The sequence below is a fragment of the Dermacentor silvarum genome, chromosome 2 (genome assembly GCF_013339745.2).
Source record: "Dermacentor silvarum isolate Dsil-2018 chromosome 2, BIME_Dsil_1.4, whole genome shotgun sequence".
Classification (NCBI taxonomy): domain Eukaryota; kingdom Metazoa; phylum Arthropoda; class Arachnida; order Ixodida; family Ixodidae; genus Dermacentor; species Dermacentor silvarum.
In genome coordinates, this window is record NC_051155.1 from 136,976,112 (window position 1) to 136,993,981 (window position 17,870).

A 17,870-nucleotide genomic window follows, 5' to 3' on the forward strand; every position below is an offset into this window, starting at 1 on the left:
TTGTGCGGTCCTTAACTTGTTCTCGAGCTTCTTTGTTAACCTCCAAGTTTCTGCCCCGTATGTCAGCACCGGTAGAATGCAATGATTGTACACTTTTCTTTTCAACGACAGTGGTAAGCTCCCAGTCAGGATTTGGCAATGCCTGCCGTATACACTCCAACCCAATTTTATTCTTCTGTAAATTTCTTTCTCATGATCAGGGTCCCCTGTGAGTAATTGACCTAGATAAACATATTCCTTTACAGATTCTAGAGGCTGACGGGCGATCCTGAATTCTTGTTCCCTTGCCAGGCTATTGAACATTATCTTTGTCTTCTGCATATTCATCTTCAACCCAATTCTTGCACTTTCTCGATGAAGGTCCTCAATCATTTGTTGTAATTCCTCTCCATTGTTGCTCAATAGGACAATGTCATCTGCAAACCGAAGGTTGCTGAGATATTCGCCATCGATCCTCACTCCTAATCCTTCCCAGTCTAAGAGCTTGAATACTTCTTCTAAGCATGCAGTGAATAGCATTGGAGAGATTGTGTCTCCTTGCCTGACCCCTTTCTTGATAGGTATCTTTCTACTTTTCTTGTGGAGAACCAAGGTAGCTGTGGAATCCTTGTAGATATTTGCCAAGATATTCACGTATGCCTCCTCCACTCCTTGATTACGCAATGCCTCTATGACTGCTGATATCTCTACTGAATCGAATGCCTTTTCATAATCTATGAAAGCCATATAGAGAGGTTGATTGTACTCCGCAGATTTCTCGATTACCTGATTGATGGCATGGATATGGTTCATCGTAGAATACCCCTTCCTGAAGCCAGCCTGTTCTCTTGGTTGACTGAAGTCAAGTGTTGTCCTGATTTTATTGGAAATTATCTTGGTGAATATTTTATACAATACTGAAAGCAAGCTAATGGGTCTGTAATTCTTCAATTCTTTAACGTCTCCCTTCTTATGGATAAGTATAATGTTGGCGTTCTTCCAGCTCTCTGGTACACTTGAAGTGGTGAGGCATTGCGTATACAGGGCCGCAAGCTTTTCAAGCATGATATCTCCTCCATCTTTGATTAAATCTACTGTTATTCCATCTTCTCCAGGCGCTTTTCCCCTGGTCATATCTTTCAAGGCCCTTCTAACTTCATCGCTAGTTATAGAAGGAGCTTCTGTATCCGGTTCATCACTATTTCGAATGGAAGAAGCTTGGCTGTTTTGGCTACTGTACAGGTCAGTATAGAATTCTTCTGCTGCTTTTACTATGTCATCGAAATTGCTGATGATATTACCATGCTTATCTTTCAGTGCATACATCTTGCCTTGTCCTATGCCTAGTTTTCTTCTTACTGATTTCATGCTGCGTCCATATTTTACGGCTTCCTCAATTTTTCCCACGTTATAATTTCGAATATCCCTTACTTTCTTCTTGTTGATCAGTTTTGACAGTTCAGCGAATTCTATCTGATCTCTTGAGTTGGACACTTTCATGTTTTGCCGTTTCTTTATTAGGTCCTTTGTTTCTTGGGAGAGCTTCCCTACAGGTTGCTTTGGTGCCTTACCTCCCACTTCAATTGCTGCTTCTGAGATCAGCCTAGTTACGGTTTCATTCATTAGCTCTATGTTATCTTCATCTTCCTGTTCTAAAGCTGCATATTTGTTTGTGAGCACCAGCCTGAATTGGTCTGCTTTTACCCTGACTGCCTCTAGGTTGGCCTGTTTCCTCTTGACTAATTTCACTCTCTCTCTCTTCAAATTGAGAGAAATCCTAGACCTCACTAACCTATGGTCACTGCACTTAACCTTACCTAACACTTCTACATCCTGCACTATGCTTGGATCGGCATTGTTTCATATGCCTTACCAACTACTTTAATAAAGCCGTCGACCTGCGTCGACGTTACTGCCTTCCTACCAAGCCTCAAGCATCTCACCCCAGCATCGCCCTCACAATATTACCTGCCGTGTTCTGAATGTGCCAAGACTCGAGTAGTAGCCTTTTTCGCCAGTTTGTCTCTGTTTGAAGGATTTGGGTTTCTTGGAAAGAAATCTTGTGGTCGGCGTCTTCGGAATGTTCGGCGACGGCACTGCGTATTCGGTTGAATGTTCTGACGTCGTTTTCACGTTGTATGATTCTTTCTTTTAGATTTTTGGTTTCCCCGATGTACGACGCCGGACAGTCGGCACAGCTGATTTTATAGACGACGCCTTGAGCTTTTTCTTTTGGTGGACGGTCTTTTGGTTTAGGAATGAGGATATTCAAAGTGCATGTTCATTGGTTTATGCGCGACTTTGAGGCCTTCTTTTTTCAATATTCGGCTGAGAGCTTCGCTGGTACCTTTGACCTATGGGATGGACACTCGTTTCTGTGGTCGAGGGGGAGTCAACGGTTGGAGGTCTCATAGTTTGTTTTTTCTTTTTTGTTGTCGGGTTGTTTTTCGAATGAATTCCGTTGTATAGTCGTTCCTTTTGAGTTCGTTGAGAACCGTTCTCCTTTCTTCCTGTTGATCTGATTCCAATGTGCAATGAGTTTCGACTCTTTTCAATAAAGAATTTACGACCGATGCCTTGTGGTTTGCCGGATGGTTGGATGCGAAGTGTAGGTAGCGGCCTGTGTGGGTTGGTTTTCGGTAGACTGAGAATTTTAGATTGCCGTTGGTTTGTGTAACTTGTACATCTAGGAATGGTAATGATCCGTTTTGTTCGCGCTCCGACGTGAACTGTATATCCGGGTCTATGGAATTTAAATGGCTCTGCAGGTTTTCGACTTGCGACTCCTTCACGATACAGAAGCAATCATCCATGTACCTGAGGAAAACTTTTGGCTTCGGGGAAAAAGTACTCAGAGCTCTGTCTTCGATATTTTCCATAGTTAGGTTAGCCATGGTGACGGAAATTGAGGCCCCCATGGGAGTTCCTTTCACCTGCTTGTAGAGCTGCCTCGGAAGGTGAAGTAGGTATTTGATAGGCATAGCTCGAGAAGGCGGCAGATCTCGTCTACACTCAAGGGGGTTCTCTCGTCGAGTGTGTCGTCGCGTTCCCAACCAGACAGGTAATTCTGTCGAAATGTTTAGCTTCAAGTCTATGAAGCTACTGTATCCAATCTAAAGGTGGGAAAGCAGGGGTACAGTGTACTAGAAGGGGGCAGTGGGCTTACTCTCCGGCGGAGGCTATGCGATGCGGCGGCTCCACGAATGTCGCAAATATGAGCTTCTCCGATAGCCCGAGCGGCGGCGCTGGCGTCGGTTTCAATGGAACGTGGGTGCGACGGCGCAGCTGCCCAGTGCCCGCCCAGTGCCCGATTAGCTAGACACCGTAGCCCGATCATATTAGTTGAAGTTGCTGAGCTGCGTTGTTTTTTCTGTGGACGTCGTCGCGTGTTTTTTTTTTTTTTTTTCCTTCAGTGTTTTTTTTTTTTTTTTTTTTTTTGCACATAGCCTGCAAGAGATTCGCATGCCTTGCAGTAACTGAGCCATGCTGCGGCATCGACAAAACCACTGTTAGGCGCCTGGTTGCCAAACAGGCTATGTTTATGTGAAGGATGGGCCGAAGTTCTCCTTGTTTGGCGTCCCGAAGGATAAAAATAGGCGGAAAGAGTGGGAAAAGAACCTCCATAGAACCTCCCCTGGACGACACGAGCGCAGTATGCGAGCTCCATTTCGAGCCACGTTTTGTGCTCAACTCGAACGCAGTTCCTGATCACTGTGAATTGTTTTTCTTTTTATGGTCTAGTTAGGTCAGTTAGCGAAGGAAACTGCGAGGAATATACACTGGCCTCCTTACTGGAAGTTGACTCTCTCGAAGCATCAGGTGACAGAAATGAGTGCCGTCAAACTGCTGCTAGCGCTACTGCCACAGAGGCCACAAAAACGTGGTACTCCAGCATTGCACGGGCCTGTGGGTTTCAAACGACCATAACCAGCACGTGGACAGAAGCGACTCGAGGCTCACTTACCACATTGCGGGCTATGTTATTGGTATTGTCAATTCCAGCACAAAATGCCAAGAATGCATAAAGCTGCTCACTATGACGCCATGCACCAGGCGAAAGTTTTCAACTTGCCCGGCTAACAAACTTCTGGACCGAGGAGGCCTCCTTTATCCCTCCAGTCAGCTGTACGGCTTTGTGAAAATTCTAGAGGATCTTTTCACAGAATGCTTCTCTCAGAGTGAGGTACACTCTGACAGCGTTATGGATATGCTGGAAGTTGCTAAGAGTAAGCTTTCCTTCGAAGTTGGCTGCAATGTGCACGCTCTTAGCCTGTGCACAGCTAAAATAATTACTTTTTACATTGTCACACGTCTGCATTTTTATGTGAAAGGAATTAACTGTGACAAGGCAGGAAAGCGGCAGAGGGCCAAGCAGCTGAAGTTGAGCAGTTGCACATGAGTTGAAGTGCATGAAACAATGGCTTGCTGTACTTCTTACAAATAAAAGCTTTGTGTCAGCAACAGCCCTGTTAACTTCTTTGCTTACCCTATATAACCGTACATAAGCATAGGCCGGAGCCTTTGTCAAGTGAACTAGTTTTCACTTTTTTTTTTCAGGCCTCCCTCCATTTCTTTATGGAAAAAAAACAAACCTGATTTGATTTAACAAATGTGTGCCGGCGTAATGATGGTTAACAATAAACGCAGAAGGCTACTGGGAAGCATGGAACAACTAAAGTGGTACAATGAAATATTTAAGCCATATATACATATTCATTTTGGCTAAGCAAAGGCACAAACCTGGTTAGCATGCCTGATTTTTTTTTTTTTTTCTTGAGCCCAGCTGGGAAGTATATATGCACGCACTGTTTTCTGTCTGACAAAATTTGACATTAGGTCGACACGGCATAAAACCGTTTTCAATTTTTTTTTACGATTGCCCGATAAATCGGAAAATTCGAAGGCCCCTTCCGCATAAGCAACATCCATCAGCGACGACCTCTTTGCACAAAAGGTCTGAGTTAGGATAGGCAGCAAATTGCCCAAAAGTTGCCGTCTTCCTTTTCCACAAGGTACTATTATGGCAAATATCATGTGGCCTAAACAAATATAGTGCTTGCTAAAGATATGTAAAGACTGTCAAGTATGCCAAAATTAAAAACAAATAAGAGTGTGAACTGCTTCGAACTGAAACCGACAAAAACGCAAGGAAAATCAAAGCTTCTGCAAGCAAAGCTTCCATTGAAGTTGCCAGTGGCGCCACCTCTTGGATGCGACGCTGACTGCGTCAAAGAAGCGGCACTGTAGCAGGGGAGAACGCCAGACAGGTGCTGCCATCTGTCGAGCGGCTGGCGAAGTGGACGTGGGAGTCTCGGAGGCACCTCACATCATAATGACTCATGTCACGGTCATATATATATTATAAAGGAGGTTTATTGAACGAAAGGCCGAGGACGGGTCGAGCGTTCCACCGAGCACAATCTCTAAGCTCGAGCTTCTGCGGCACGAGATGCTGTTGGCAATCCTGCTGCCTATATCAGTCCAGGCGTTCTTCTTCATTATAATATATATATATGGAGAGAGAGGGTGTCTCAGATATGGTTTGCAGTTTGCTCTCCCCACTCGAGAAATACTTTGTACGCCATGCACTGGACATGGCGTTCAGCGAGAAAAAATTGGAGAGATGAGCAGCGGAGTAGGAGTTGTCGATTAACGTTTTGATTTTTAAAATCATTCCTCATGCAGGGTTTTTCAATTTTCGCCAGGCACTTTTGAAAAGGATGAAACTCAGTTATCTACTTTTGTAGGACCCTATTCTGAAGGGGCACTAAAGGGGAAAATGAATTCTTCTGTGTCAGAAATATAGAAGTCCACAACTTGCTGAATTACCCTTCCACAACACGGAAAACACCACTCTTACCGCGAGAAGCCGCTTGGTAAGCCAGAAAGAAACGAAAAACACAGAAGGCCAGTGGCGATGCCACCTTGAAGTTCCCGCACCAGCTCACCGTGACGTCATGGATTGTGACAGCGTCTTCTAGGTATCAGTTTATTCTTTAGTGGTGAAGATTGACTACATTGTGCGCTAACGGAGCCCAAGATTGAATGTGGCAAGTTTCGCGAACTTTTATTGAGCCAACGTGGCCAAAACAAGGTCGATTCACCTTGGCCAAAATACGAAAAATTACTTTAGAAGTCGTTACATAGGGACTTTAGTGCGGACGTTGGAGTATGCGCGCGAAATTAAAAAAAAAATAGCTTTGAGCTTCATTTTCTCTTCTAATAATTGACCGATTGAAGTGTAATTAACGACAGCAGAGTTTTCGAAGAATACTTTATCAGTCTAAGTTGATTTATTTTTTTGCTTTAGTGTCCCTTTAGTGTTCTAGAGGTGGAACCAAGATTGAAATACAATTAAGTGTATAAACGTTTGATAAAGATAATCTTTAAATTGTTAAAGACTGACTATACTTGGCAGTAGTGGGTTTTGAAAAGATAAACAACATATTATATAAAATCGCCCTTGGTGCAGAATGAAATAAGGTACATGGCACTAGTGAATCTCTGTACAGTACCGTTAAAGAAATGAGAAAAATGGCAAAAGTGAAAGGTGAAATCCAACTGAAATGTGCAAGAGAGAGAGCGCGAGAATGAATGAATGAATAAAGTGGTGCGGTTAATCTCGGGTGGAGCCCTGTTGTAGAGCCCCACTGGCCGCGGCGGCTCGCCGGGCCTGGTCCAGGGTCGAAAACTCTCGAAAACGATTAATCGAACAGGCCTAATCGATTAAGTCGAATAAATGAAAAGTGATCATCGATGAAGATTAATCAGTCTGCGGGATACATTTAATCGATTAAACCATTAATCATTCCGACCCTAAGTGGGAGAGATCAGAAGCTCGAAGAGGCGGTGAAACGCAAGTAATGGTAGCGCGGTCCACTTTGGTGTGTGAACATAAGTGTCGGAGTCAATTTACTGACAGCCACAGTGAGCTATTGTTTATTATCAACAGGACGCGCATTGGCATCCGTGTACGGGCTAGCGCCAACATTTGAACAATGTCTCCTTTTGAAACGCGCGCCTTCGACTCGCCCTTTCCAGTCACTAATCACGTCTTCCGTTGTGCCGTGTGCAGAAAATCTAGGGACAAGCTCCACCAATGCCTCCATTGGCTCAACGCCTTTATAGGAGGCGTTGATTGGCTCCACCGGCCCAGACAGTCGGCGAGAGATTTAGGAGGCATTGGGCAGACGCACAGCAGGTGCAGCTTCAAACCATCAACATCAGTGTGTGTGGCCATGATATTATCCGAGCAGCTGTAATCGGGACAAGTGTCACCAGCATCTCACTTTAGGTAAGCTTCCTGTCTTAGTTTAGATTTGTTGACATGTTCATTGCATTTGAGTTCAAAAGCCTGTTCAAGAGAATTTGAGCCGACTTTTGTATTCGGGGCAGCGCTAACTAGGGTTCCGCCGGCGTCGAGGTGGCCGCTTCGCTTTCCGTTTTTCTGTTGCTCTTTGTTCTTAGTTTTCTAACGTTGGTGTAAAGCAGTTTTGTCGTGACCTCGAACCGTTGAGTTTCCGTTCTAGGTCAAGAATTGATAAAGTTTACTGCGCGCTCCCGCTTTTGTCAGGTCCAATTCGGTGAAGATTGCGGTGCCGAGCGTTTTGTAAAAGCGAACCGTCTCGCTGGACACCAGCTGCAGTTGTTGCCGTCTCTGCTCAGTACATTCACTCTGACCCTTCGTTTTCCGCAACAGATAGGCGCCCCTGCTGTCTCGCGTTTTCACACAATAAGTGACACGTTAACAAAATACATTGTAACACCAATTTCTTTCTACTTGCCTTTGGTTTGCAGCATGGACAAAACGCCTTACGTTCTCTTGGAGCGAATCAACGCCGATTCACAACGGGCGTTCGAGCATGGGCTTCAGCGGATTCCCATCGCCAAAAGGTACTGTTGGAACTTTTAACTTCCATGTAGACTGAAGTGAAGTATTCAGTCATATGTGGTGTACGCAAGACAGAAGGTTTTACACGTCGCGCTGTCAGCCTTCATGCATTATATTAATGCACGAACAGAACAGCCTGAGTAACCGTTTAAAGGCATTTCTTGCCTGTGCATTCAGAGCACTTTGCAAACAGTGACGGTGTGCGCAACAGAATTATTAGTCTTCCTTCACCTATATTCACGAATTGTAGCCTTTGCTCTTCATTACAGGAGTTTCTTGCACACCTAACAGTCTGTAAGGAACTTGAATATACTGTGCTTTAATACCTGCGGTGAACAATCAATATGACGCATTCGTGGTCAGAACTGGCCTCCATAGCATTCTCGCTTTAAGCTATTCAAATTCATTACTGTGCTTATTTTATGCAAGCAAGTCATTCGGTAGGTGACACACATTATGCCTAGACTGCTGTCACATGTTAGTACCTATTTAAATAGGTTCAGTATGTAGATATGCCTTTTTACTGGCCACATTTGATTTGCAGTGGTAGCCTAATGGTCACAGCACTTCAGCAAGTTGTGGACTTCTATATTTCTGAACTTGAGGCTCACATAGTGAAATGTTCTACCTAGCACAGAAACAAACGAAAAAAAAAAAAAAATGGACAACATAAGGTGCTCTATGGTGTTCATCTTAGTTTTCTCCATTAGTTTTCTGTGCTAGGTAGAATGTATCGGCTAAGGGCCCATTCACACTTGCGACTAGGTGAGGTCGCGTGACCAAGTTAGTCGCAAATGGACGCTTGTCTCAAAAGCCGACCGTTTCAGGCCAGTCACTCGCTGCTTGATTTTTCAGTCGCGCAACCGCAGTCGCAGAACAGCTGAACCAATCAGATGCGAAGGAACAGGACGTCTGTATACGCCGATGCTTATTTTACGCGGCGATTACATTTCAAGCAGACGTGAACGGCATATCACAAGACATTTTGGTTTAGCGACTCGTCGGTCGCATTTGTCAGTGTGAACATCGTTCCTCTTGAGTAGCTTTCTGGTCGCCAGTCGCAATCGGTCGCGTGACCTCGCCTAGTCACAAGTGTGCGAGGTCTCACATTCCACGCCGGGGAGAATCACTCGGAGGCTGAGGACGTTACTAGGTACTTCAGAAATCCGTTGTTAACCTTTAATGAAATCTGCAAACATTACCAGTTGGAGTGGCGGAAGTACCCACTCCCGCACCCACACTTAAACAGAGCTCAGTCTATCATTCTACGTCTGTTACAGACGGAGGCGTATGCATTGCCTCTAAAATGTTCTAAATACATGGATGGCATAGAGCCGGGGTGCCCGCGCTGTGGCCACCCCAAATGTACCTTACAACACATGCTGTGGCAATGCCCTTCGTTGCGCGAGAGCAGCGAGTCTCCCTCTACGGAGGTGGACTGGAACTGTCTTCTCATTAGCCAAGACAAAAAAGAGATCAGCTTAGGGCCATCCAGAGGGCCCGCGACATGGCCGTGGAGTTTAACCTCCCCGTCGTGGGAGTGGCCCACTGGTGTCACCCCCTAACGGGGGTCGAGCACCGCCTCCGGATAATAATAAAGTTCTTTGCCTGCCTGCCTGCCTGTGAATGGGCCCTAAGGCAACACCTCCGACTAGGCCTACTTTCTTCTTTAGCCACATTTACCCTACTTTAAATTGAACCTTATAGGTGCGCTTTAAAACTGCAGCATTTTGCTGCATCCTGAAAGTTAAACAGAGTCAAAAGGCAAAGGGGGAATAGGCACACATACATATAAGGCCAGCACTGGTCCTGGGTGCAAGTACTCCTACTGTTTTTGGTTTCTCACATGATTTAACATTTTTTGCACCAACTTGCACAAGCAGAAGTACTTCCGAGTCCCATTGTGTTGCCCATCGGGCAGCAACTAAACACCAGATTTTTAAGCATTAAAAAATTTGTTATAAGCATCTAAAACAGGCACTTAATGCCTCATTTCTACAAAACATATATGGCCCGTTTTTATGCCATGAAAACTTCAGTAGCATTCACTTCAAGGTCTGAAAGGTAGCAACCATATTGTGCAAGTCATCAGTGTTTCACAGTGCTTAGCTATGCACATTGAGAGGCTGCTTTTCTATCGGTGTACTGCTCTCGACCTGTTTAATGTTGTTCTGTGCAATGAGTGGATAATGTAAATTTAGTAGCCAGATTTTCCTGCTTACAATATGTAGCACATTAGGTGGAGCCATAGGTTGGTGGAATAAATGGAACTCAGAAACTATATTTCTTGCTTAGGGCTCACTCAGGTTCATCAAAGTTCTACTCTGCCAGGCTTACTCAAACTCATGCATTGGTCAGAGTTTGAGTGAGTCGACTCGTGAACTAGTTTGCCGACCCATTCCTGAAAGGCTTCATGAAGCAAAAAAAGACACAGTGGAGACAGTGCTCAAAATGGTGCCCGACGTGCGAATGCAACACCTACACACTTGGTGCATGAGCGAGGGACCATGAAGCCCAAATGCAGACGTCAACACGCCTTGGGTTGGGGTGTCACCGTTTTGCTTAATGGTGTTTTTCACTGGTCGATCTGGAGCAGGATTTTTTGCTCCACGGCGGCAAATCCAAATTTCACTGGTTGAGCCGGAGCGGGTTTGCGCTTTCCACTGGTCGTTTCGGATCAACTCGCTCTGCGCCGGATCGCTCTCACTTTCTCTGCTGCCGAGGCGCGGATTTGGGCAGAAATAGGATGAGAAGCATACGTCAGTTCTGTTCGCTGGGGGACGACGGCGATGGAAACCTACAGAGCAGAAGTCGATTTTTGTGACGTGTGCGTACAGACTTCCGGTACAATCCATCACGGAGCATTTTCGCTCTCCGCTGGCAGATTAGTATTGGTGAAATGCGAGCACTCGCTCAGGATTTCGGCGGCCGCTCTAGATCGACCAGTGAAAAAAACCATAAGACAGATACCACAGATACAGAGAGAGCAAGTGTCATTATTGTTACTACGCTGCATTGCTTGGGAGGCTGTTCGCTGTATGCACAGACAACACAAACGTAAAAAAACAAATGTTCAAGGCATGCTTGCCCATTAGAGTGCCAAAAGAAAGCTACTGCTTTTTGCATGCGGAGGCACAAACACAGTGATTTTGACAATGAACAATGGCTTGGAAATGCACATACTGCAAGCGGTGCAAAGAAAGATAAGAGAGAAAGAAAGTCTCGATAACGACGCCAAGAGCAGTGATTTTATAGTTTGCTGTTTACTTTGGCTGCGCTTTCCACTTGGTGCCAGTCTGCGTAGAGACTGTGTGGTAGTATGTGCTGCTAATCTGACCGAAGCTTTGGGGAAAATTGGTGTGCACTGGGGCAGCTGTGGGGGAAACGTTGGCCTTGGGCATCAGGGAACTTTCTTGAAGGGTACACGGCTTGGAGCACGGCATGTGCTTTTATTGCGATAGCAATTATATGGACACTCAAAAGCTGATTTCTGCCGTCGGCGTCGCCGTGAGGTTCCGTATGACGTCAATGGAGATGAAATCGTCGCCGCGCGCCGAACGCTGTATGTGTGAGTGAAAGGGCGCGAGGGGCGCGCGCTTTCACGGGGAGTGAACGCACGGCGGAGAACAAACGCGCGTTCTGCGCCGTGCTCGCTTAAGGGCTGCAGAAGTAGGCGTCTCTTTCCTCCTTTACAATCACCATATATGTAGAGCAAACGCGCCTTCTTCCGACGCGCAAGAGGCCGTGGGGGAGGGAGGGAGAGAGGGAGGGAGGGGGGGGAGAGAAGGGAGGCGACGTTTAGCTGCGGCACTAAGTGCCTATTTATATCGGAGGCTCCGGCAACAGTCACCAACGCCGCACGCATTTTGAGCGAACGCGGGCAAAACGCCGACGGCGTCGACAACAGTTCTGCGTGTTGCCGGTGCTGCTGCATGTCCAAGTTTATACAGCTGATAAAGCTAATATCATTACTCCGTATAGCTCTCTACAATTTTGCTATCGCAATTGATGCTTCGCCTTTCAGGTGAAACTGCGACAACTTTTTGACCCGGGCCAGGCTCGGGCTTTTTTGACGCGGGCCTGGGCCGGGCTCGGACTTTCAGGTGGTGTGCATGTAACGTGCAGCAAGATATCCTCGCGCGTCTCGACTCTGAAAAACATGTCTTTTTCGGTCTCGGGCTGGGTTCGGGCTGGTTTCAAGCCGGGCATGGACCTGAGGTAAAGGGGTGGCGGGCCAGGCGGGTAACGTAGATTATTTCCGGGCCGCGCCTGGGTCTCGCCATGAAATTTTTGGTCGGGCTCGGGCGGGCAGCCCAACGTAAAAACAGGCCTGGGCTGAGAAAGTCGACCTCTGCAGTGCTGCAACACGGCTGACTTGCATATGAACAATCACTTTTGTTTATTTAGTACAGCCCTCTATGCATTTTGCAGGAAAGCAGGTAGCAGATGTGGTGAAGAATGTCCGCTGCAGGTGTGGGCAAAAATTTATAAAAAAATCTTCCAGAATGAAATATAGGAAATATTGGTTTGGGTGTGTCAAGTGTGATTTGTGTGGAAAAGTAGAAGTGTGTGGGGTAATTGGGCACGTCTTGTGAATTTGCTGAAATACTTGTAGCATATGTACCAAGATCTTTGTAGCATATGTAGTTCTTAACATTGTGTCGTTTCAAAACTATATAAGGTAAATGAAGTTGAAATTTGGTGTGAATATTGTGCGTCTTTGGTGAAACAAGGCGGAGGAATTTCAGTGTTGTAGGTGCTTTGCAGCCACTGCAAGAAAATATAAATTTTGTGCCAATTGATGGTCTTGGTGCTTGCTGTCGTAATGAAATATTTGCTGTTTGCGAACTGCTAAGCATATCCAGTTCAACCTTCGTAGGGATATGCTGTACATTTTGGTGAGTGCATTGAATAAATTGGGTAATGTTAGGTGTTTCTGGGTGTGGAATAGGTTTGCAAAATAAATGGAACTCACTCAGGCTCACTAACACATTACATATTTATCTTAGGGCACAGTTGGACTTAGACTCACCAAAATTCTACTCTGCCGTGCTCGCTCAAACTCGCACCCCTAGCACCTGCTTGAGCTTACTCGGGCTTGCGTGTCAGTCCGAATCTGAGTGAGTTGACTCATGAGAGAGTTTGTCAACCTATGGGTAGAGCAATCGCAAAAAACGCAAATACACCAGGAAAGCTACTACATACTCAGTGAGAGAAGGTAGTCTGTTCCTAACATATTGATACAAATTTTCCAGTAAGAACCGAAGCATTTAATAGTGTATGTTTATAAATCTTTGTGGAGGTAAGGGTAACATGCGACAAACACCTTTTAGTTTTCAGGTACGCAAGTTGTGTGCATGGTGGGTGGGCTATGCGGTGTGAATAACGTAAGATGGTTGTGTGTGTTCTAGACTTGCCCTAGGCTAGCGGTCTGGCATAACACAGCACCAACATTCTGAGCAGTTCTCACAAGACCCAACTGAAAAATAACATTGTTCACTACTGTTCACTTAGAGGTAATGCTTTATTATGGATGCCATTCCTACCTAATTCACATACACTTTTTAAAAGAAAGGGTGAGCTAAGGGGCAGGGATTATTGCGTTAGATGAGCTGCTATCCTGATCTACAAAGGAGCAGAAATGTTAAAAGCAGACCGCCTAACTAGAGCATATATGCTCCTAGTGAGCTTTACACATGCAGCACTCTCTGCCTGCGCGCAAGACACAGTATGCACTATGCCTTTCTTCAAGTTCTTTGCCTTACTCCCGCAAATCTGTCTTCAGTGTCTCTTGCCCATTATCGAAAAAGGAGGCTTTCGGCAGCCTTTCAATTTTTTTGTTGCTAACCAGCAACACGAAGGTGTCGAGCTACCCTCGAAATCTCGGCTAACTTTGATAGCGCAAGTGCTTCATTGCTGTGTCACACTGCCAGGTGTGCCACCATTACAACGGTGTCTGCTATTGCTGCCAAGTCTCGTGGAATGTAGTAACCGAAGGTACCTGTGGACACCTTTAGTATTGGTAGCGAGGGTTTGGTCCTGCTGGTGTCAGGCATTACTTCACCTCTTTCTTCTATTACACATTAATTCGAACAGTGGATGATGGCAGATCTAGGAGTCTGCAGTTACCAGTTGTGGAGTGCGTATGGCTTGGAAATGAAACCTTTTATTTTAAGAACCTTGTGCTCTTCTTTAGTGCATACTCCAAGGTGAGCTGGCTTCAGTGCTCATGACCGTGGCACTTCAGCTACACGCATTCCTAATTTTGGCTATGGCTCATGGCTTCGTCTACCATTGCTCATTTTAGTACTGGTGTGCCTCCACTACTGACTTTCCTACACGTATTGTTTGTTGGTTCAAGCCATGCACTACGGCCAATGCAAAATAGCATCAACATACCATTACAAAAGTGTGCAATTTGAATGATCGCTATTATTCTGAGCTGCAAAAGCTTCACAAATAGCTCATTACTGGCAAGAGGCGCTGTCTAGCGGTGGTACGATGTAGCACTCGGTGTTTAGGGCTGGGCAGCCTGTTTCCTGGAACTTTTGGATTATTCCTCCCTCTCACTTGGCAAAATAGCTTGTTTTAATGCGAATAGCATTCTTTGCCTACTTCAGTCGTTTTGAGCCTATCTCTCTATCTATCTAGCCCAGAGGTTCTTGAGCATGTTGGTCACAGGTAACCTTGCTACTCCATGAAGTGCCAAGGAACCCCCCTCCCCCTAGTACTGAGGCTAGGCTTAGTGCACAACACGTTTGGGGCCAACAGTGGTAGCAGACAAGCTATTTTGATGGCGACATGCAACTCACGTGGTGCAAACTGGGTGCTGGGCTCATGAGCCAAGACAAGACAGCATCGCTACCCAGGGCCGGTATTGTGTAGCGATGCCTTTAAAGTAATAATGCCTTTTCGCGCTTATCGCGCTTTGTCAGTGGTCAGAGCGACGGTCCGCTCGCGTTATCAACGTTGATATCGTGAGCGGACCGTCGCTCTGACCACTGACAAAGCGTGATAAGCGCGAGAAGACATTACTTTAAAGGCATCGCTAAAAAATAGCGGCCCAGGCTTGCCGAGAAAGAATGAGTTTTCAGTGCGTATCGCACGGGGACACTTATAAAGATTTCATCATAAGAGGCCTTAGAATTAGTGCCAGCTCTACTTTGAGTACAGTAAAACCTCATTAATTCAGATTTCATGGGACTGAAAAAAAAATCTCCGAATTAGCTGAATGTCGAATTATCGAGGGTATCAAGAAAACAATAAACAAATACTACATCAACACGCTTTTATTTACTGAATCGGTGAATCCTGTTTCTATTTTGCACAAAAGCAGTGCGGAAGCTGCTTTAGTGCTATTCTCGTCATCTTGTGACTGATCTTAGCGACTTCGCGAGCGCGGAACCAGGGAAAATTTATCAGTGGCTCGCAGAACCCCGCGGCGGGGTTCTGCCACTTTGAGTACCCATGATTTAGCCTCTTACGCCGACCCAGTCGCCCAAGTGGTCTACCTGGTCAGGATGCCATCATGGTTGTTCCATTGTCATCATTCCAGCTTCGTGGTATCACTCTTGTCATGTCGTCATCACGCTTTCTCCCTCAACCCAGTGACCCAAGCTGTCTTATAGCGTAGGCCAGTAGGTATGGACTCATAGTAGTGATGCCGTTGGGGTCATTGCATCGCCATCATATAGTCGTGCATTAGTTCTCACACCACCATAGTAATGCCATCGCGGTTGTTCAGTTGTTGTCATTCCAGCTTCCTGATCTAACTCTCGTCATGCTGTCACCATCACGCGTTCTACTCCGACCCAGGGTCCAAGTTATCTAATAGCTTGGGCCACTAGGCATGTGTTCAGAGTCGTGATGCCATCGTGATTGTTGCATCGTTGTCATTCCACATTTGTCACCAGACTCTCATCATTCCATTATCATGCCATCACAGTCGGCGTCATGTTATCATCGTCGTGCCCTTGTCATTCCGTGATCGTCAGACCTCCATTATCTCCAGATCTCTATCACGCCTCCATTGTTAGACCGTTGCCATCACATAGTCGTCGTCATGTTGTCATCATCGCGCTCTTGCTTTATCATTCTAATAACTTCAGTAGCGTTATCTCGTCGTCATGCCATAGTTTCATCGACGTCAATCTTTCTTTGTCATTGCTTTGTAATCATACTGTCGTCATTCTAACGTCAATCTTTCTTTGTCATTGCTTTGTAATCATACTGTCGTCATTCTATAATGATTATGCCGCCCTTGTCATTCCGTTGTCAGACCTCCATTGTCTCCAGACCTCTATCATGCCTCCATTGTCAGTCCATTGTCATAATGCGGTCTTAGTCATGCCATCATCGTCACTCAAGCTTTGTCATCCAACTCTCATCATGCCATTGTCATCATACAGTCGTCTTCATCCCATTGTCCTCAGGCCGTTGTCATACTATTGTTGTCGCTGCATAGTTGTCATACAGTCGTCGTCATGCATTGGTTGTCATACCGTCATCAGGATGCTGTCGTGGTTGTTATGTTGTCATCATTGTAACTTCGACATCCGACCCTCATCATACCGTTGTCGTTATGCCACCATCATCATCCCATTCTTGTCACGCCTCATTGTCTTACAACCTTTGTAGATCCAACGATGTTATTCTATCATAATCATGCTGTCATCATTTAATTGTGAAACAGATGCTACCGTGCAGCCATTGTAATACTGCTGTCGTCAGGCCCTCTTGGTCGTGCCATCATCGCGATTCCTGCTTTTTCATCCGGTTGTCATCATAGCATCGTCATCACACCATCGTTGTCATAGTCGTCGTTATACCATCATCATAATTTAAGAATCGAGATCTCATTGTCATCATGCTATCGTCATTATACGCCTATGTAATTGGAACGATGTCATTCCTTCTTCGTCATTCCATCATCACTGTGTCGGCGCAATACAGTCGTCGTCAACCCATCCATGCTTATGGGCGACGTTAGCAATTGCTGTAGCAAAGGGGGATGATATCGGAGTATGTAGCATATAGCCGAAGCAACAAAAGTCTCAGAATTACGACTAACGTGTCATATAAATGGGACTTCAGAAATGTGGTCTGTCGCTACATTGCTCAATTGCGATTTGCATTGCTGTCGACAGTTATTGTTGAGATGAGTTTCGGTGTAATTTTTTGAACCTCTTTTTGTTGGCCTGAAAATTGCAGTTGACCTTTGTTGTGTAAGTGATCATAGCAAAAAAAAGGGGGGGGGGGGAGTCATGCTAGATAGTTTACGTCTAACAGTAAGAGTGTGTTTAAATTAGCATAACATTGGTTGTTGCGATATTTTTCATCTGTGTTAGCTATTTACAAACTACTGCTGGATACTCTGTGCAGTTTCCTGGAAACAGGCTTTTATTCTCGTGACATTTTTTATATATGCAGGAGGCCAATAGTCCTCGTCGAAAAGCTGCCTGTCGCTGTTACATACGGACTGCGACAAAGTGGGGATAACCCAAGTGGGCAGCCAGCACGAAAAATTCCCAAAAGAAAGCTGTCACCTGGTCCTTCAAGGTGTGTGCTCATCGATATGTTTTCACCATGCCAGAGGCAACACTTACACATGACATCTAGAGAAATCATGCCAGGCTTCCCTCCCATGGTGGGCGGCCTACAGCTCCAGTTGACTGCCTACTGCTTTGAGGAGGGACTCTTCATTAGAACAGCCGATTCGGCCAAAAGTTTTATACTTTTTTTTTCCTGCTATCCCCAGGGGTTCCTCCGACATGTAGGGAAATATTAAAAAGAAATGTGGAAGTAGAAGTCGAGAAAATTTCACTTTTCTAGTGTGCTCATAACAAAAATTGAGTAAAAGATCGGCCTTGAGAGGTACCATCGTACCTTGGATTGCACAGCTACTAGCCACCGTAGCATGGCTTTTCACTGAGGCAGTGATGCCATCTTAAAGCCACTGTAAAGATGAAAGATCAGATCTTCAGATAGCTGCTGCGCCATA

At 45.6% G+C, this 17,870-nt stretch overlaps 1 pseudogene; it reads left to right on the forward strand.

The window, feature by feature from the left end:
• Window positions 1-7,152: 7,152 nt before the first annotated feature.
• The window catches only part of LOC119440419 (DNA (cytosine-5)-methyltransferase PliMCI-like), a 232,638-nt pseudogene continuing 221,920 nt past the window's right edge, over window positions 7,153-17,870 (forward strand).